Raw genomic sequence first — 21,614 nt, 5'->3', positions numbered from 1 at the left:
CACGACTCCCTAATCCAGACTCGAACTGAAATCCCGCGAGTATCAGCTGAGGTGGCCGAAAGGAGGGGGGAACGTTTTTCTTCTGGAGGCGGTCTCCCGGAGGGGAAACGGACCGGAAGTGACGTAAGCTAGTTCCGGTTGGCCGGAGCCTTGCGGTGAGTGAGAGAGTCAGTCGCGAGCCGCTTCCAGGATCCGAGATTCGGAGATCCGGAGAAGCCGGAGTCAGAGCGGGTAGGTAAGCGAGAGCGGGGAATTGGGGACAGACGCCTGAGGCTATCCTCAGAGCTTAGCTTCTTCTGCACTTAGACGGTGCAGATCTAGGGCACCGTGATTTCGACTTAAAGCAGTGCTTTAGAGCGCTGCTGACTCTGTCTCAGTCTGGCAGTAGATTATTTGGGACACCTCCCCGTGGTTGGCCAGCCGTACTGGACTCCCAACCATTCCCTCTCATCGCGGCGAACTTGGAAGCCGTTCGGAGCTTCTGTAGAGTACCCATCTCCTCTTCCTCTCCGGGTGTCTAGGACCTTAGAGTAAATGAGGAAGGTCTTCCCTGCTGATGACCAAGCTGTTTCTCAGCATTTGTCAGTTGGTTTCTTGCCCCCAGCCCCCCGCCAACCACTAGCACATGATTCTATTTTGTATCCATTTCTAAACAAAATTCAGACGTGCAAGTGCCTTCTAAAGCGTTGGTGGCCAAGAGAGTGGGGCCTTCCCTCCGTAGATCTCTTGCAGAGGACCTTCACGTTATTTCCCACTACTTTCATGAAGAATAGCGTTCTCTGCCTTTTCCAAATCCCTGACCCCATGTATTTCTTTACAGTGGAGGTATTTGCAATAAAACATGAAGGTTAGTTTAACCTCTAAACTTTCAGTAAGCCATATGTGACCCTGTGTCACGCTGCTTAAGATTATTTGTGACCCCCAGTAAGTTTTGCACTGTTGTCTTTTGTTTTCCTGCAAATTCATGCAAAACTCTCACATAGGCTCTGGCACTGTTTACCTGTCTTGACAACATAGCTCCTTTTCCTAACTTTAATGTCTTTCAATTCTTCTTTGGAGCTTGTCAGAAATTCTGTAGACGGATTGCACTGACCCTTTGGAGAAGTTCGTACAAGTATTTCTAATGTAATGATAGAGAATTTAATGTTCTGCTATTACCTATTAATTGTATTATCATCAGCCCTGATTTTAGTTGTGTATTCTTAGCATAAATGATGATAGTAAGAAACTATTATTTACTAGGCAACATTTTATGCATTACAGATTATTTTTTTATTGACCTTTGGAAGAGGTGGTGGTATCCAGACAAATGTGGCCACTTTGTGTAGGTGTGAAATGACTCTACAGTAGAAATCTTTTATATTTTACTTATTTGCCTATATTATTTTAAAACACTGGAGCATTTTTTTCCCCTTTGAGGAACATATCCTACTTGATAATATAGTTTAATTCCTTGATTCACAGTCCAGAATAACCAAGTTTCTGAAATACTTCAGTAAATGATTTAATACCTTTAGCGATTTAATGCTTTATAGCTAGTTTAATCAATTTGTTGTTTATTTACATATTGTTCTTATTTTTGAGTTAGAAAATTTTTTCACACTTGTCTTTGAAATGAGGCAACAAGATTTTTGAGATGTGGAATTATATAAATTAGATGTTATTATTTTTAACAGCTGGTAAATTTGCTTTTTTACTTTATAACTGCCACACCTGGTCTTATATTCTTTTTGTTCAGTCCAGTTATCCAGGGACTGATTACCCAAATTTTCTCACTTTCCAACTTCTTCCTGCCTTTGACTTGTATTACCACTTTTTAGGATTGCAAACATCATTAAACTTTAAATCAGAAGACCTAGATTGGAATCTGGGCTCCAACACTTACTGAGCATAGGTTGGCAAGTTTCCTAACTTTCTGAGCTGATCTGAATTGTGTTGATTAAAGTACTGCTCACTTCATAGGATTGTCACAGTGATGAAGGGGGGTAGTAAATGTGAAATCACTATGTAAATGAAAATATGGTGATATTGTCATTTTACTCTGAAAGCAGGAAATATATCAGTGCAGAATACTGTTACTTTGCGTCATTTCAAAATTTGATGTTTTATATTAAGTGTGTTATTTATCTGAAATTTGTCACACACTTTTCTGAGATGATCTTTGCCCTCCTTTTGAACGCAATAAAAGCTAATCAGGAATAGTTTGAAACTGTAATCCACTGTATTAGTCACCTTGGTTTATAAGTAGGTGACTTCAGAATGAGTTTAGTTTTGCATTTGGGAGTTTAAATTTGATCTTTTTTGGCCATCAGGTATTGTCACTTAAGAATTTCCAAGTGCAGAGGAAGTTGAACTTTTGGGCGCTTACATATAGTTAACTAAAGCCTTACTTACTTACATTATTTTACTGAAACCTATTGAAAGCAATATTTAGAATTAGAAGCAACCTCTGTGAACACAGAGTTAGATTCTTCTCATTTAACAGAGGAGAAAATTAGGGCCCAGAAACAATCAGTAATTGGCTTGCCTGAGGTCATATGGCTTAGGTAGTGCCAGAGCCTGAACTGGAATTGAGGTCCCAAGTGTTCTTTCTTTCTGCTAAGGTTGTCTCCAGGCATCTTTATTTGGTTTCACAGTATTTCCTGGTTTGCATGAAAATGGTTTTCTTATGTATTAAAGGGATCTATATGCGTATGTACATTTTTTCCCCTTTTTACCTTATTTTCAATCTTGTAAATTATAGGAAAACAAAAACTATGCTTGGCAAAATTTGTGGTGGAATGGAATAAGGATAGAAAAAAGTTAGTTCTATTCTTCAGAATAGTTATTCTGAGTTCATGCTTCATTACTATCAGGATCAAGGTGTCTTCTTTCTGGCAAGTGGAAAAGACAGAGGATCTTTGTAACACATGTCTCTACTAAGTGAGTGTCGTTGCTAACGAGTAGGAGGAAGCTATAATAATTTCTTTGCTCCTGATAAATATTTTCCCAAGCTATTTGTAATTTTAATATAATTATTTCATTCTGGGTAAATAGCCACTGTAGAAGAGTTTATTTTTTGTCTTCTTGAGAATCCTTTTGCTTCCATTGATTTCACAAAACTTGTTTAGTCTCTGACTGTAATTTAAAGAGTTTGTCAGTATTCCAGAAATAAAAAATCTTTTCAGTAGGTCACCGTGGTGTTTTCTCTTGTTCTAGAGGTTCATTTATAAAACCTTGGTCTTTATAGATTTTCCTGGAAGGACTACGTAGATAGTGTTAAGAGCCTAGGCTATGAATTTAGATTGCCTTAGTTCAAATTCCAGGTCTACTACTGTGCAACCCTTGGGCTAGTCTAGTTACTTAACCTCTTATTATCTCAGTTTCCTCCTAGATATTGAAGTTAGTACACACCTTTATTGTTAGGGTTAAGTGAATAGATTTAAGTAAAGCATTTAGAACAGTGCCTGGCATATAGTTAGCCATGATTGTTATGTCATCATTATCATGTGGCCTACTGAGCAGTTGCTAAGAACTTTTTCCAGCCCTCTTTCGAAAGCATATCTTTGTGTTCCTGCTTACTTGATTATTGTTTGCTCATTATTAATGAAGTTTCAGTAAATATATATATGGATATATTCACATTTCGTGAATGTTTTACAACATATGCAGGATTCTTAACCAAATGAGTCGTTCTTGTAGGCCATTATCTCAACCTTTTTGTGTCATTAACAGTTTACATTATATGTGTAAGCCACAACACAGAATTTGAGAATTGAAATTTGGGAGTTTGATATTTAACAATGGCTTCTAGCACTTACTTTCTTTGCATGAGAAGATTATTTTGCTGTGATATCTATTGTCATATTTATCTGTTCATTCATCCAATCAGTGAACAAACATCTTGTGTCTTAAGCCTTTTACCAGGTTCTGGGAAAAACAGTGGGAAACAAAAACTAATAGATATTTTAGTTAGGAGCCTGACAGAGAGGAAAAAAATAATACAAAAATGAAAGAATAAGCACAGTGTAATAAATGTTATGAAAGAAACAGTCAAGGGTCTGAGAGAGAGTTAATGTGGATATGTGCTTGTTTAAGACTCTAGTATCGCACACCTAGAATATACTGACATGAGATAAGATAGGAAACATTCATGGGCCAGGTTATGTAGAGCTTTGCAGGCCATGGAAATGAGTTTGGATTTGATTTTGAGTGTAGTTAGGAAGTCATTCTACAGTTTCAAGTAGGAGAGTAGTATGATTTATAAGTAGTTTACTCTTGCTCATGTGTGAAGGATGAATTGAAGGGGACAAGAGTAGAAATGGAGAGAGACGTTAGGAGTCCATTGAGTAGTCCAAGCGAGAGATGAAAATGGCCTGGACCAGAGTGGTGGCAAAAAAGTGGAGAGCAGTGGGTGGATACTACATATATCTGGAATAGGATTGGTCCTGGATTAGATGTGAGGTGTAAGGAATTGAGAAGAGTCAAGGATGGCTGTGCCTCTGGATTCAGTAACTTGGTGGATGGTTGTGCCAAGTAGTGGGAGAGGGAAGGTTTGGGGAGGACCAGGTTTGTTACTGGAAGAGGGCTGGGGAGGGAGAAAAAAGCGCGTGTTAAATTTGAGGTGCCTAGGAATCATCTAAGTGCTGCTATTAGGTATTCCAACCTAGAGGTCAGGACGAAAAATACAAATTCAAGCTAGTATTTTAAACCGTGCAGCTAGATAAGTCACTTGGGGGAAACAGGGAAGAGGAGCGGTCCCAGGTCAGGTAAAAGAGAGCTGGCAAAGGAGACTAAGGAGTGTTTAAAGAAAGAATGATGGGGTACACAGAACTCATAAAAGTGGTTCCACCTAGAGAGTACTAGACAGATGAGGGACAGAGGGGAGCAAGATTTTTCATTTTTTTAAAATTTTATATTTTAGAGCATGTGGAAGTCTTTGCTTATTCAGAATTCTCTTAAGAAATGGTCAGGTCTGTCAAATGCCACTCTCTAGTCTATATGAGGACAGAATAAAGTCCAGTAAGGTTGAATTGGTTGATCTGACTAGCTACTTCTAACCTCATCATTTGAGTCTGGTTCCTTCCAGAAACTTTCAGGTCACCACATTTGAAAAGCGTTTAATCAAGCGAATATACAAGATTCTTCTGCTCCTTATAAGTTTTTAAGATCTATTTAGAGGAGATTTTATTTTTTATTTTTTTATACATATTTTTCAATTTTTACTTTAAAGTAATTATAGGAAGTTGCAGAGATAGTACAGAGTATGATTGGTAGGTGTATGATAATTGCATGTTTAGTTGTTGGTTTTTTTGGGGGGGGGGGCCCGCGCCATGTGGCATGCGGATGTGGGATCTTAGTTCCCCAACCAGGGATCGAACCTGGGCCCTTGGCAGTGAGAACATGGAGTCCTAGCCACTGGACCGCGAGGGAATTCCCTAGAGGAGCTTTTAGTTCTGATTCTTTGGGGCAGAGGAATTTTCTTTAATTTTTTTAAATAATCAGAGAGTATCTATAGTATTTCTGTATCTATGAAACCGTAAGTTTTAGAAACTTAAGTGTTTGAATTTATCAGTAACCTTAATAACTATTGGTAAGTGGAACATGCCAGACAGACTCCTGCCTCAAAGTCTTTGCACTTCTTTTTTTTCTTTCCCTACAGTGCTCTTCCCCATATTTTTCCATGGTCCTTTTCTAATGTCACATTCTCAGAGAAAGCTTCTCTATCCACCCTGTTAAATATTGTGCACAAACACATACATATGCACACATACCAAATTTCTTTATTTTTCATTTGTAGTACTTACTTCTATCTGATGATATGTTTGAATATTTGTCTGTTTATTGCTGTGTCTCTAGCATCTCACACTGTGCCTGGCACATAGTATGTACTCAGTAAATATTTGTTAAATGAGTAAATGAAAAATTTATTTTCACAGCTGTGTAATATTTCATTGTACCTTAATTTATTTATCTGTTCTCCTGACAGTGGACATTTGAGTAGTTTATAGCTTTTGCTATTAAGACCAATGTTGCTAAAAATAATATTGTACATATTGGCTCTTCACATGTGCAAGAGGTTCTTTTGGCTATATACCTAGGCATAGAATTCTAACAAGGGTATGCCAATATTCAGCTTTACAAGTTGTTTCCCAAACTCTGCTATTGCCGTCCTTCCTAATTCTTGCCAAAGAATGCATGTAAAGAGTGATGTAGTGGATTATAGATTCTTCTCATCATCGTATGCATACCCCTCTGCAATATGATTTTACTTCTAGAGTCTCTTATTCCACCCCTTGACTCTGTACTTGGCTGTGTGACTTGCTCTGGCCAAAGGGACATCAGCAAGTGTGACACAAGGAGAGACTTGAAAAGCACTTGCACATTGGGTCCTGTCTTCTCTTACTGCTCTTTTGAACCCAGAGCCCACCATGTGGAAAAAGCCCAGGCTAACGTACTGGGGCATAGAGGACTAGCTGGACCAAAACAAGGCATCCCAGCTTAGACCTGCCTAGCTTAAGAGCCAAGCTAGCCCAGAGCAGAACTGCCCAACCTAATTCACAGAATCATGAGAAATACTAAATGATTTTTTTAAGTTGCTAAGTTTTGGAGCTACATTGTTAAACATAGCAAAATATAATGGATATACAACACTGTAAATTAACTATACTCCAATAAAAATTTACAAAAAAAAGATAATGGATACAAATGATACCTCATTGTGATCTTGGTTTATATTTTTAGGATGTCAGTGAGGTCAAATAGATCCTCTGCTGTGAAATACCTCTTCCTGTCTTTTGCCTGTTTTAGTTTTGTAGGATTATTTGTCTTTTTCTCAATAATTTAAAATTATTATCTGCCTACTAGTCCTTTTCAGTTATATGTTTCTGTGGTTTGTCTTCTCACTTAAGATATCTTGTGATGAATTTAAATTTTAATTTCAGTGTTGTCCGATTTATCAGTCTTTTTCTTTATGGTCAGCTCTTACGTATGTCTCAGGAAATCCTTTCCTACCCCAAGGCAGAAAGGCATTTATGTTTTCTTCTGAAAGTTTTGCTTCTTGACCTTTAAATCTTCAGCCCATTTGGAATTAAATTTTGTGCGTGGTTCAAAGTAGGGATCCAGGTTTTCTTTTCTTTTATGGATAATCAATTTGAACAGTCTCTCCTTTCCCCACTGATTTATCTATCTTGCCATCTCTGTCATGTAGAGTTCCAAATATACAAGAATCTTTTGAGAAGCCACATTTTCTGTTTCTTGGTCAGTTTGTCTATCACCATACCTATAAAACACATCTTCATTATTTATTACTCTAACATATGTGCAGAGAGATAGATATACTCTGGATACGAGAACTTTGTCGGATACGTGTATTGCAAGTATTTTCTCTCATTCTGTGGCTTACCTTTTTTTTTTTTTAACAATGTGTTTCAAAGAGCAAAAGGTTTTAAATTTGTTAAAGTCCAGTTTATACATTTTTTTCTCTTATAGTGCATGCTTTTTAAATCCTAAGAAATATTTGTCTACCCCAAGATCACCAAGATTTTTCCCGTGTTGTTTTGTTTTTTTTTTTCTGGAAGCTTTATGGTTTTAGTTCTTGCATTTAAATCTATGATCCATTTCAAATCAGGTATTACATATGAGAGAGGGTCAATGTTCACTTTTTTCATAAGAATATTCAGTTGAAGTAGACATTCCTTTCACCATTAAATTGCCTTGTACTTTTGTTGAAAAGTAATTGACCCTATGTATGTGGGTCTATTTCTGTATTATCTGTTCTGTTCCATTGATCTATATCTATCCTTTTGCCAAAACCACAGTCGTGATTACTGTAGCTTTATAGTAAAGCAAGACTTGAAATCAATTAGTGCAAGTCTTCCACCTCTATTCTTTATCCAAATTGTTTTAGCTATTCTAAATTCTTTGCATTTCCATATAATTTTGAATCCATTTGTCACTTTCAATTTTTAAAAAAGCCTGCTTGAGTTTTGGTTGCGATTGCATTAAAGCTATGCATTAGTTTGAGGGAAATTGACATAGTAACAATATTGAGACTTCCAAATGATGAACATGATATGTATTTTACTATTTATTTAGGCCCTCTGTGATTTCTTTTTAAAAATTTTTTTAGAATAGGTCTTGTATGTATTTTGTCAAACTTACCTCTAAGTCCCTCTAAGTACATGAACTTTGTTTTTTAGACCCACAGAATATTTTTATTGAATTTTTTTCTTTTTAACTGTATATCCTCACCTTAGTATAGGTGAAAATCTAAATATAAATCTCATAAAAACAGTAGTTGAAAACAGAATTATATATATATACACACATATTTATATACCTCAGAGATTGAATTGACAGTAAGCATAATTTTTCCTTAGAACCAAATGGATATATAAATCATATATAAATACCTAAGGATCATCTAAAAATGAGATATTCATGAATATTTCTAGGCCACATGCAGAACAAGTATATACATTGTGACATCAATAAATACTTTCTGAATTAATGAAAACAAAAGATCTCAGGAGGTTTGTGAGTCTTACAACATGTTGTCTTCAATATTTCTTTCGTTGTTTGCTAAGTGGACACTCTAAAAGGCATAGCAATTATTTAGTGTATCCTTGTTCATGTTACCATCACCCCCAAATTACAAAATTAATCTACATTTCTTCTGCTTTCATAGAAATCTATTTAACATTATGTCCTTAGACTTCTGCCAAAAGCCTATGTTGAAATGACCATGCAAGGAATATTTTGGCATCTTTCATAAAACTGCAATTTGGGGACTACATGAACTTTTAAAAAATTTAACTTTCTGTGTATTCCAAGTATATAATAGAGTATTGATTTTGACCTTTAACCTGTGACCTTGCTAAAATTCACTTATTAGTTCTAGTAGTTCTGAGCATTTTTCAATTTTCTCTTATTTTGACCCTAGTTATTTAGAACTGTGTGCATTAACTTCTAATTGTGTACAAATCTTATATTTTTGTTGCTGAAGTTTGACCTAATTTCTGGGTTGAGAATGTGGTCTGTGATGCCCATTGTTTGGAATTTGTTGTGACTTATTTCTTGGCTTAATTATGATAAGTGGCTTATGAAAAAATATGTATTCTCTAATTGTTAGATGCTGAATTTTATACATATCCCCCCTATATTTTATTTCTTAATTTTATTGTTAAAATCTTCTATCTTATTGAATGTCTTGTTTTTGTTTTTTGCTTGAAATATCAGTTATGAACAGTTGCTTTGAAATCTCCCGATATAATGTTGGATTTATTCATATATCTGTGTACCTTTATCTATTTTTATGTTGTAAATTTTGATACTGTATTCTATTAGGTGAATTCAAATTTAGAATTGTTGTATCTTCCTGGTGAGTTGAACCTTTTATCATTGTTCTCTTTCCCTAATAATGACTTTTGTCTTTTGTTTTATTTTCAACCCGTTTTACAAATTTATTTATTTATTTATTTATTATTTATTTATTTATTTATTTTTGGCTGCGTTGGGTCTTCGTTGCGCGTGGGCTTTCTCTGGTTGCAGCGAGCGGGGGCTACTCTTCGTTGAGGTGCACGGGCTTCTCACTGCGGTGGCTTCTCATTGCGGAGCACGGGCTCTAGGTGCACAGGCTTCAGTAGTTGTGGCTCGCGGGCTCTAGAGCTCAGGCTCAGTAGTTGTGGCTCACGGGCCTAGTTGCTCCGCGGCATATGGGATCTTCCCAGACCAGGGCTCGAACCCGTGTCCCCTGCATTAGCAGGCAGATTCTCAACCACTGTGCTACCAGGGAAGCCCCAAAAGGGTGGAATTTTTAAAAATATAATTTGCAATCTTTTTCAAGTGATGAGTTTAATCTGTTCATGTTTATTTTGATTATTTACATATTTGGCCTGTTTGGACTTGTTTCTATCAAGTACTGTTTCGATGCTCCCCAACTTGAGAACAGTTTAGCTCTGGTCTTTCTCTTTCTGATTTATATACCTTTGTCCAAATTTCAAAATCTGTTTTGTAAATCATAAATTTTAGAATTATCTGGATTAAATCCTTTATTTTGATATAAGTAATCTGAAGCATGTACCTTTGTCATTTGAAAATATTCTGTGACTTAACTTTTCATATTAATGACTTGTACAGACCAGTTTATATTCCTCAGGTATTTAGGGGCAATAAAATAGTGAGGTCTATTAAGCAATCTGAATGTAAAATTTTGTCAGAGAAATATACAAACAGTAATAACCTACAAATGAGTCAGTTTGAGTAATGAGAAGCTATGGAGATGAGTGTTCTCTTAATTCTAGTAATGGGGAACATGTGTAAATACTAGGACAAGCTAAGCCTTTAGGACTATTTTTTTATCTTTTTTTTTTTTTTTTTCTGTGACTCCAGAATTACTTGGTGAGAATTGAAAATACTATCATCAGACTGTTTTGTATAGTAGAAGAAACGTTGAATTTGGACTTGGGAAAGTGAGGTTGAACTCTTACTTTGCCATTGACATGCTGCTGAGTTGCTATTTGGGGCCCTTTGAGCCCTCAATTTCTCACTTGTAGAAGGCAAGTGTAAAAATAACAGTTTCCTACAAAGTGTTGTTAGCATCATACTAGCTAATCTATATGCAACCTATAACTCACTATACAGAAGTAGTTGTTATTACAGAAATCCAAAACCCTGGCCTTGGGCTGGGTAGGATTCATAGACTACTAGAAGAGAAAGAAAATTATGGCAGTCTTTTACTCTATGTGCCTGATAATTGGATGAGGAAAGGGAGAATAGGGGTGTGAAATGACATTCCGAAGTTCTCTCAGTTAGCTGAATGTCCCAAATCTAGACTGTCATTCCTTTTACTACCTTAATTCTTTTTTAAAAATAATTTATTTATTTATTTTTGGCTGCGTTGGGTCTTCATTGCTGAGCGCTGGCTTTTCTCTAGTTGTGGAGAGTGGGGGCTACTTTTCGTTGCAGTGTGCGGGCTTCTCACTGCAGTGGCTTCTCTTGTTGCAGAGCACGGGCTCTAGGCGTGCGGGCTTCAGTAGTTGTGGCTCACGGGCTCTGGAGTGCAGGCTCAGTAGTTGTGGCTCACGGGCTTAGTTGCTCCGCGGCATGTGGGATCTTCCTGGACCAGGGCTCGAACCCGTGTCCCCCTGCATTGGCAGCCGGATTCTTAACCACTGCGCCACTAGGGAAGCCTACTACCTTAATTCTTGACCTTACTGTTACTCCCCCATCTTTTTGGTAAAAATGTTTTGCTGAAATTGCACTGGTTATGAAAAACTGGATGAACATTTAAGAAGTAGATTGAGAGAAAATGAAAAATGGGATTTTTCAAGTTGTAATTTTACAAGTTATGCATTTTCCCTGAGAAAATAAAATCATGTTTTTATGCATAGGAACGTAAGATATTTTTACATATTGGAAAGTGAGAGATGAAGAAACCTTCCCCCAAACCTATCAGACTCGCAAAAAGGGAGTTCCTAAAGTGTCTTCCAAGTTGTATCTTTTCAAAATTTGGATTTTTACTTAAAATTTTATCTAATTAAAAAAATTAGGGTTTCCCTGGTGGCGCAGTGGTTGAGAGTCTGCCTGCCAATGCAGGGGACACGGGTTCGAGCCCTGGTCCGGGAAGATCCCACATGCCACGGAGCAACTGGGCCCGTGAGCCACAATTACTGAGCCTGCGCGTCTGGAGCCTGTGCTCCACAACAAGAGAGGCCGCAATAGTGAGAGGCCTGCGCACTGTGATGAAGAGTGGCCCCCACTTGCCGCAACTAGAGAAAGCCCTCGCACAGAAACGAAGACCCAACACGGCCAAAGATAAATAAAATAAATAAATTAAAATAAAAACAAAAAAACCACACAAACTTTAAAAAAAAAAATTAGATCTGGAGCAGTGGCCTTTTTCAACAGTTAGACTATGATGAGTTGAATATACTTCATACTTCACTTAATTAAGTTGAGGGACATTTTAGGCCAGAAAAATATACACTTATAACCTGCTAACCCATTATTAGGAGATTTCTGGAGATTTTGAATTCTTTTAATTGTTACCTAACTTGGGATTTTAACTTTTTAATTTCCCAAAGCTTTAGAAAGTTCAGAAAGATTCAAGGAATGTTTTCATATATTCTCATTAAAGTAATGACTTTTCAGAGAACACATTGTTAAACTGTCGCTACCATGTGATAGATACTCTCTGGCTCTCAAAGCCAGATGATCTGATAATCACTTTGATACTGTGCATGGTGTTGGAATTATCTTTGTCTTTATACTCCTGCACAGCAGAAAACTATATCAAAACCTCACTGGTCAAGATATATTACTCTTCGCTTACAGTATTTATTTATTAAGTTTCCAAGAATAAGTTGCAGTTTCTTAACGGTTTTAGGGAAATCTACAGCTATTTTGGAACAGTCTGTGACTGAATGTACTAAATAATCCAACCAAGGACACACACTCTGAAAACAAGAAAGGTTACCGAAAGGTAATATTCTCAAATTGGATATCTTTATATGCCTTGTATGATTGAGAAAGCTGAACTGATATTTTTGCAAGAAAGTAGAATCATTCGGATAGATGATTTTCTTTTTTTTTTTAACATCTTTTTTGGAGTATAATTGCTTTACAATGGTGTGTTAGTTTCTGCTTTATAACAAAGTGAATCAGCTATACGTATACATATATCCCCATATCTCCTTCCACTTGCGTCTCCCACCCAGCCTCCCTATCCCGCCCCTCTAGGTGGTCACAAAGCACCAAGCTGATCTCCCTATGCTATGTGGCTGCTTCCCACTAGCTATCTGTTTTACATTTGGTAGTGTATATATGTCCATGCCACTCTCTCACTTCATCCCAGCTTACCCTTCCCCCTCCCTGTGTCCTCAAGTCCATTCTCTACGTCTGCGTCCTTATCCCTGTCCTGCCCCTTGGTTCATCAGAACCCTTTTTTTTTTTTTTTTTTTTTTTTTAGATTCCATACATGATTTTCTTAAAAGGAAGTGTGTTCATTTTATTTTGGAATTCAGTGATGAAGAAAATTAGAATCAGTGGCTTCACTATATTTTTCTTTTCATCTTGGTAAATTCTCCATTAACTCTTATATTACTCAGTGAATTGCCATTTTCATGTCATCCTTAAATGTTTTTTTGTGGCGCTTTGGGGAACTCACAGTAATTTAGTTTTACATTGTTTTTGCATTACAAGGGTAGCTAATGTTAAAAATGAATGGAGTATTATAGTCTTAGCACATTGGATATACAGCCTACAAAGAACCTTTGTGAGCTGATTTTAGCAGTATTTTCTGAGCACTTCTGCCAGAAACAAACAAAAAACCCCCACATGTTTTAATATCAACCTTAGATTTTAAGTGCTTCAGCTGTATTTAAAATCTGCTAGTTACAGCCTTTTAAAGCATTTCTTGCATCTAGATATATCTTCACAATGAAAATAATTTGATGTTTGAGTTATGCTTCTTTTCTATTTCTGTCTTCTCATCCCATCCACAGACCTATAGAATTTATTTCAACAATTTCATTCTTAGAAACAAAACTTAGATGCATGCTGTTCAAATTGATATTACAACAGTCTCACTACAAGGCTGCATTGAATGTCAAAATATGTCATGTGCTAGATTCCTTTTTGAGGAGATTTCAGTCTTTTAAACAGGCTAGTAATACTTTGGATTCATTCCCACATCCAGGAATCTGACTGACACCGTTTAATAACAAATTTCCAAAATTCATGCTACCTCATTAAACTGTGAAAAGTGGCTCTCCTTAAAAATGATTATTTCCTCTTGCCCTACCTACATTGGCTAGAGCTTTTTTACCCTGTAATAATTTTTTTAATATAAATTTATTTATTTATTTTTGGCTGCGTTGGGTCTTCCTTGCTGCGCGTGGGCTTTCTCTAGTTGCAGCGAGTGGGGGCTACTCTTCGTTGCAGTGCGCAGACTTCTCATTGTGGTGGCTTCTCTTGTTGCAGAGCACGGGCTCTAGGCCTGTGGGCTTCAGTAGTTGTGGCTCGTGGGCTCTAGAGTGCAGGCTTGGTAGTTGTGGCGCATGGGCTTAGTTGCTCCACGGCCTGTGGGATCTTCCTGGACCAGGGATCGCCCCCAGGTCCCCTGCCTTGGCAGGCGGATTCTTAACCACCACGGAAGTCCCTACCCTGTAATAATTTTTAACAGATTGTCCTTTTGGTACTTTTCAAACTGTTTACATTGATGAAAAATAATTTATTTTTGTTATCCAACATAAACTAAGATTTTTCTGTGGATGCTTCTGTAGAAATCAGTTGTGCAATCTCTTCTATAGTATAGAAATACGGAAAACAAGTGTCTGTAAGTGAATACTTGGGTAGTATTGACTATGATTATTTTGGAAAATTGAGACATTCATGGAAAGGGTGTGGAGAAGCTAACATTAAGTGCCTGCTATGTGCCAGACTCTGTGCAGGACAATTATATATAATTGTTTTTTGAAGTAGAGAAAATAAATAGCCGAGAGTCCCCCAAAGCAACACAAAAGACATTTAAGGATGGCATGAAAATAGGAATGGGGATATTTTACAAATAAACTCAAATGCAGAGGCTTAAATTACTTACCCAAGGCTGTGCAACTAGTAAGTGATGTTGGTAGGATTCTTTTAGCTCCAGAGAAGTGAAACTACTTTCAGGTGGGAAGGTGAACAGAATTAGAATAGCGTGGATGCATTCAGTCTTGGAGTGTGGAGTACAGGTGAAATGCTGCTTGCCCTGATTTGGCCCTCAAATAGACATATTGGCAGCTTTGGGGCACCGAATTTATGTTCTCATTTCTGGATGCTGGAAGTCCAAAATTGAGGTGCTAGCTCTCTTCCTGGCTTGTACATGGCTGCCTTCTTGTTGTGTCCTCACATGGCCTTTCCTTTGTGTGCATGCAGAGAGAGTGTCTCTTTTCTCCTCTTATAAGGACACCAGTTCTATCTGACTAGGGCCCCACCCTTAGAACCTCATTTAACCTTAATTACCTGCTTAAAGGCCCCAACAATAAATACAGTCACATTGGGGATTAGGGCTTCAGCATATGAATGGGGGAGGGGTACAATTCAGCCCATAACTAGCATATTCTCTCCTTACAGAGTAATTGTGGCATAAGAAATCTATATTTGGTCTTTGTCCCAGTTCCTGCCACAAAGCTCCTAAATCCTTTGTAGTTTTCCAGAGTAATGTGAGTGATAAGAACATCTTCTTTTCTAATGAGGCAACTTTTGTCGGGCCCCTAGTTACCTCCAGGATGGGGACTAGTCACCAAAAAAACCAATGCGTGATTAGAGGGTTGGAACTTTCAGCCTCAACCCCCAACCTCTGTGTAGGGGAGTGGGGCTAGAAATTGGCAAAAGTTTTTCAAAAATTGTTTTTTATTTTTATTTATTTATTTTAAAATTTATTTATTTTATTTTATTTTTTGCAACTCTGGATACTTTATTGTATCAAAGAGGAAATTGAAAACAGTTACATATTATCTAGGAAGTAACATAATGAGATCAATGTATATTCATGTCTATGGGAGGTGGCCAAAGCCAGATTTATGAGAAAACATCTTGAATAACTGAAAAAGAATAAAAATTAAATACTTTACTTAAGAGTATTAAAAGGAAACAATGAAATAAACCTATGGAAAACAGACTTAATAAAGTTAACACTGATATTAACATATTAAAAGGGAAAAAATAGTCAGAAATTATAAGAGCTGGTTCTTTGGAAGGGAAAACCAAAACGGTAGACTAAACTATGCTAGCTGAATAAAGGAAAAAAGGGATGATACAGAAATACAAAATTCGGAATGAGAAAACTAAATAATCGCAGATATACCTTTGGGTTATCTCCATTTTCAAAATAAATTTGAAAGCCAAAACAAAGTTGCCAGAGAGCTACTTCTTTAAAAATTGCTCCAGGCCCACATTATTTCATGGGTAAATTTTTTCCCACTTTCAAGAGGATCTGCTATTAAAGTTGTTCTAGTTCACACAGAAAGTTTTCCAGTTCTCTTCATGAAGCCACGATAACACTGATAAAATCTAGCAAAGATAGCACTAAAAACAGTCACTTTTGAATATTGATGTAAATATAAATTACTATCAGAGTCCCACATTACATTAAAAGTATAAAAAATGACACTGATTTTGTAGAAATGTAGTCAATATTGGGAAATCTGTTAGTAAACAGTAAAGGAATTAAAAAGACACCTCTAATAAAATTCGACATCCATTCTTTTTTTTCTTTTTAACATTATTTTTTTATTCAAACAGAAAGTCACAAAAATTATAATCATCCTCATCAGTTCACTCAATCCCATGTAATTAATTTTTTTTTCATCTTGATCTTTTGTTAGCACTTTTATGAATTCATCAGTTTTCCATTGGAGTTCTGAAAACACTTATTCATTCAGTTCAGCAGTATAGTCAGTTACCGGAAACCTGTACTTGTCAGAGTCTTTTCCATGAATTCCTTGAAGATGAAACCCTTTTATAGAAACATTTTTGCAAAAGCATCAGAGTACACCCAGAACTGTCTGTAAATGACAAAAGACTTAAAAATGACCACGGTTAAAGATTAGATGAAAGTTCATAATAATGCAATTGACAAGGAAATTTAGTTATTTCTGAGATATACTTTTTTTTTTAAATAAATTTATTTATTTATTTATGGCTGTGTTGGGTCTTCGTTTCTGTGCGAGGGCTTTCTCTAGTTGTGGCAAGCGGGGGCCACTCTTCATCACGGTGCGCGGGCCTCTCACTGTCGCGGCCTCTCTTGTTGCGGAGCACAGGCTCCAGACGCGCAGGCTCAGTAATTGTGGCTCACGGGCCTAGTTGCTCCGCAGCATGTGGGATCTTCCCAGACCAGGGCTCGAACCTGTGTCCCCCGCATTGGCAGGCAGACTCTCAACCACTGCGCCACCAGGGAAGCCCTCTGAGATATACTTTTTTAAGTAATAATTAGAATTATGACTTATAACATTATACCAGAACATATAAGATTTTTAGGAATTTCATGTAATGTCTGAAACATTTATATTAACATATTTCCATATAAATAACCCAAAGAAAGTTTAGTATTAGTTTTTTGTTTTTTTTTTAATTTTTAAATTTTATTTTATTTATTTTTTTATACAGCAGGTTCTTATTAGTCATCAATTTTATACACATCAGTGTATACATGTCAATCCCAATTGCCCAATTCAGCACACCACCATCCCCACCCCACCGCGGTTTTACCCCTTGGTGTCCATACGTTTGTTCTCTACATCTGTGTCTCAACTTCTGCCCTGCAAACCGGTTCATCTGTACCATTTTTCTAGGTTCCACATACATGTGTTAATATACAATATTTCTTTTTCTCTTTCTGACTTACTTCACTCTGTATGACAGTCTCTAGATCCATCCACGTCTCAACAAATGGCTCAATTTCGTTCCTTTTTATGGCTGAGTAATATTCCATTTTATATATGTACCACAACTTCTTTATCCATTTGTCTGTCGATGGGCATTTAGGTTGCTTCCATGACCTGGCTATTGTAAATAGTGCTGCAGTGAACATTGGGGTGCATGTGTCTTTTTGAATTATGGTTTTCTCTGGGTATATGCCCAGTAGTGGGATTGCTGGATCATATGTTAATTCTATTTTTAGTTTTTTAAGGAACCTCCATACTGTTCTCCATAGTGGCTGTATCAATTTACATTCCCACCAACAGTGCAAGAGGGTTCCCTTTTCTCCACACCCTCTCCAGCATTTGTTGTTTGTAGATTTTCTGATGATTCCCATTCTAACTGGTGAGGTGATACCTCATTATAGTTTTGATTTACATTTCTCTAGTAATTAGTGATATTGAGCAACTTTTCATGTGCTTCTTGGCTATCTGTATGTCTTCTTTGGAGAAATGTCTATTTAGGACTTCTGCCCATTTTTGGACTGGATTTTTGTTTTTTTGATATTGAGCTGCATGAGCTGCTTGTAAATTTTGGAGATTAATCCTTTGTCAGTTGCTTCATTTGCAAACATTTTCTCCCATTCTGAGGGCTGTCTTTTCGTCTTGTTTATGGTTTCCTTTGCTGTGCAAAAGCTTTGAAGTTTCATTAGGTCCCATTTGTTTATTTTTCTTTTTATTTCCATTACTCTAGGAGGTGGATCAAAAAAGATCTTGCTGTAATTTATGTCAGAGAGTGTTCTTCCTATGTTTTCCTCTAAGAGTTTTATAGTGTCCGGTCCTACATTTAGGTCTCAAATCCATTTTGAGTTTATTTTTGTGTATGGTGTTAGGGAGTGTTCTAATTTCATTCTTTTACATGTAACTGTCCAGTTTTCCCAGCACCACTTATTGAAAAGACTGTCTTTTCTCCATTGTATATCTTTGCCTCCTTTGTCATAGATTAGTTGACCATAGGTGCGTGGGTTTATCTCTGGGCTTTCTATCTTGTTCCATTGATCTATGTTTCTGTTTTTGTGCCAGTACCATATTGTCTTGATTACCATAGCTTGGTAGTATAGTCTGAAGTCAGGGAGTCTGATTTCTCCAGCTCTGTTTTTTTCCCTCAAGACTGCTTTGGCTATTCGGGGTCTTTTGTGTCTCCATACAAATTTTAAGGTGATTTGTTCTAGTTCTGTAAAAAATGCCATTGGTAATTTGATAGGGATTGCATTGAATCTGTAGATTGCTTTGGGTAGTAGAGTCATTTTCACAATGTTGATTCTTCCAATCCAAGAACATGGTATATCTCTCCATCTGTTGGTATCATCTTTAATTTCTTTCATCATTGTCTTATAGTTTTCTGCATACAGGTCTTTTGTCTCCCTAGGTAGGTTTATTCCTAGGTATTTTATTCTTTTTGTTGCAATGGTAAATGGGAGTGTTTCCTTAATTTCTCTTTCAGATTTTTCATCATTAGTGTATAGGAATGCAAGAGATTTCTGTGCATTAATTTTGTATCCTGCAACTTTACCAAATTCATTGATTAGCTCTAGTAGTTTTCTGATGGCATTCTTAGGATTCTCTATGTATAGTATCATGTCATCTGCAAACAGTGACAGTTTTACTTTTTCATTTCCAATTTGTATTCCTTTTATTTCTTTTTCTTCTCTGATTGCCGTGGCCAGGACTACCAAAACTATGTTGAATGATAGTGGTGAGAGTGGACATCCTTGTCTCGTTCCTGATCTTAGAGGAAATGCTTTCAGTTTTTCACCATTGAGAATGATGTTTGCTGTGGGTTTGTCGTACATGGCCTTTATTATGTTGAGGTAGTTTCCCTCTATGCCCACTTTCTGGAGAGGTTTTGTCATAAATGGGTGTTGAATTTTGTCAAAAGCTTTTTCTGCATCTATTGAGATGATTATATGGGTTTTTTTAAAAAATTTATTTATTTATTTTTGGCTGTGTTGGGTCTTCGTTGCTGTGCGAGGGCTTTCTCTAGTTGCAGCGAGCGGGGGCCACTCTTCATCATGGTGCACAGGCCTCTCACTGTCGCGGCCTCCCTTTGTTGCGGAGCACAGGCTCCAGACGCGCAGGCTCAGTAGTTGTGGCTCACGGGCCTAATTGCTCCGCGGTATGTGAGATCGTCCCAGACCAGGGCTCGAACCCGTGTCCCCTGCACTGGCAGGCAGATTCTCAACCACTGCGCCACCAGGGAAGCCCCCATGATTATATGGTTTTTATTCTTAAGTTTGTTAATATGGTGTATCACATTGATTGATTTGCGTATTTTGAAGAATCCTTTCATCCCTGGGATAAATTCCACTTGATCATGGTGTATGAATGATCCTTTCAATGTGTTGTTGGATTCTGTTTGCTAGTATTTTGTTGAGGATTTTTGCATCTATATTCGTCCATGATATTGGTCTGTAATTTTCTTTTTTTTGTAGTATCTTTGTCTGGTTTTGGTATTGGGGTGATGGTGGCCTCATAGAATGAGTTTGGGAGTGTTCCTTCCTCTGCAATTTTTTGGAAGAGTTTGAAAAGGATGGGTGTTAGCTCTTCTCTACATGTTTGATAGAATTCACCTGTGAAGCCGTCTGGTCCTGGACTTTCGTTTGTTGGAAGATTTTTAATCACAGTTTCAATTTCATTACTTGTGATTGGTCTGTTCATATTTTCTGTTTCTTCCTGGTTCAGTCTTGGGAGGCTATACCTTTCTAAGAATTTGTCCATTTCTTCCAGATTGTCCACTTTATTGGCATAGAGTTGCTTGTAGTCGTCTCTTAGGATGCTTTGTATTTCTGCGGTGTCTGTTGTAACTTCTCCTTTTTCATTTCTAATTTTATTGATTTGAGTCCTCTCCCTCTTTTTCTTTTTTTTTTTTTTTTTTAATTTTTATTTATTTATTTATTTATTTTTGGCTGTGTTGGGTCTTCGTTTCTGTGCATGGGCTTTCTCTAGTTGTGGCAAGTGGGGGCCACTCTTCATCACAGTGCGCGGGCCTCTCACTGTCGCGGCCTCTCTTGTTGCGGAGCACAGGCTCCAGACGCGCAGGCTCAGTAATTGTGGCTCACGGGCCTAGTTGCTCCGCGGCATGTGGGATCTTCCCAGACCAGGGCTTGAACCCGTGTCTCCTGCATTGGCAGGCAGATTCTCAACCACTGCGCCACCAGGGAAGCCCTCCCTCTTTTTCTTGATGAGTCTGACTAATGGTTTATCAATTTTGTTTATCTTCTCAAAGAACCAACTTTTACTTTTATTGATCTTTGGTATTGATTTCTTTGTTTGTATTTCATTTATTTCTGCTCTGATCTTTATGATTTCTTTCCTTCTGCTAACTTTGGGTTTTGTTTGTTCTTCTTTCTCTAGTTCCTTTAGGTGTAAGGTTAGATTGTTTATTTGAGATTTTTCTTGTTTCTTGAGGTAGGCTTGTATAGCTATAAACTTCCCTCTTAGTACTGCTTTTGCTGCATCCCATAGGTTTTGGATTGTCATGTTTTCATTGTCATTTGTCTCTAGGTATTTTTTGATTTCCTCTTTGATTTCTTCAGTGATCTCTTAGTTATTTAGTAACGTATTGTTTAGCCTCCATATGTTTGTGTTTTTTACGTTTTTTTCCCTGTAATTGATTTCTAATCTCATAACGTTGTGGTCAGAAAAGATGCTTGATATGATTTCAATTTTCTTAAATTTACTGAGGCTTGATTTGTGACCCAAGATGTAATCTATCCTGGAGAATGTTCCGTACTCACTTGAGAAGAAAGTGTAATCTGCTGTCTTTAGATGGAATGTCCTATAAATATCAATTAAATCTATCTGGTCTGTTGTGTCATTTAAAGCTTCTGTTTCCTTATTTATTTTCATTTTGGATGATCTGTCCATTGGTGTAAGTGAGGTGTTAAAGTCCCCCACTATTATTGTGTTGCTGTCAATTTCCTCTTTTATAGCTGTTAGCAGTTGCCTTATGTATTGAGGTGCTCCTATGTTTGGTGCATATATACTTATAATTGTTATATCTTCTTCTTGGATTGATCCCTTGATCATTATGTAGTGTCCTTCCTTGTCTCTTGTAACATTCTTTATTTTAAAGTCTATTTTATCTGATATGAGTATAGCTACTCCAGCTTTCTTTTGATTTCCATTTGCATGGAGTATTTTTTTCCATCCCCTCACTTTCAGTCTGTATGT

The 21,614-nt window shown here is 37.1% G+C and overlaps 1 protein-coding gene across 2 annotated transcripts in view; it reads left to right on the top strand.

Moving 5' to 3' along the window:
* The first annotated feature begins 74 nt into the window (after positions 1 to 74).
* Positions 75 to 21,614, top strand: part of VMP1 (vacuole membrane protein 1) — a 129,291-nt gene continuing 107,751 nt past the window's right edge. The window contains exon 1 of one of the 2 annotated variants that reach the window (XM_057536691.1): positions 75 to 231. The gene's annotated coding sequence lies outside the window, so the exon portion shown is untranslated. Of the gene's footprint in view, positions 236 to 21,614 lie in introns of both variants that reach the window. The other variant, XM_057536692.1, reaches the window with a different exon arrangement.

Source organism: Balaenoptera acutorostrata, chromosome 20 (genome assembly GCF_949987535.1).
Source record: "Balaenoptera acutorostrata chromosome 20, mBalAcu1.1, whole genome shotgun sequence".
Taxonomy (NCBI): Eukaryota; Metazoa; Chordata; class Mammalia; order Artiodactyla; family Balaenopteridae; genus Balaenoptera; species Balaenoptera acutorostrata.
Note: the sequence above shows the minus strand (reverse complement) of the source record. Positions and strands in the feature narration are given on the sequence as shown.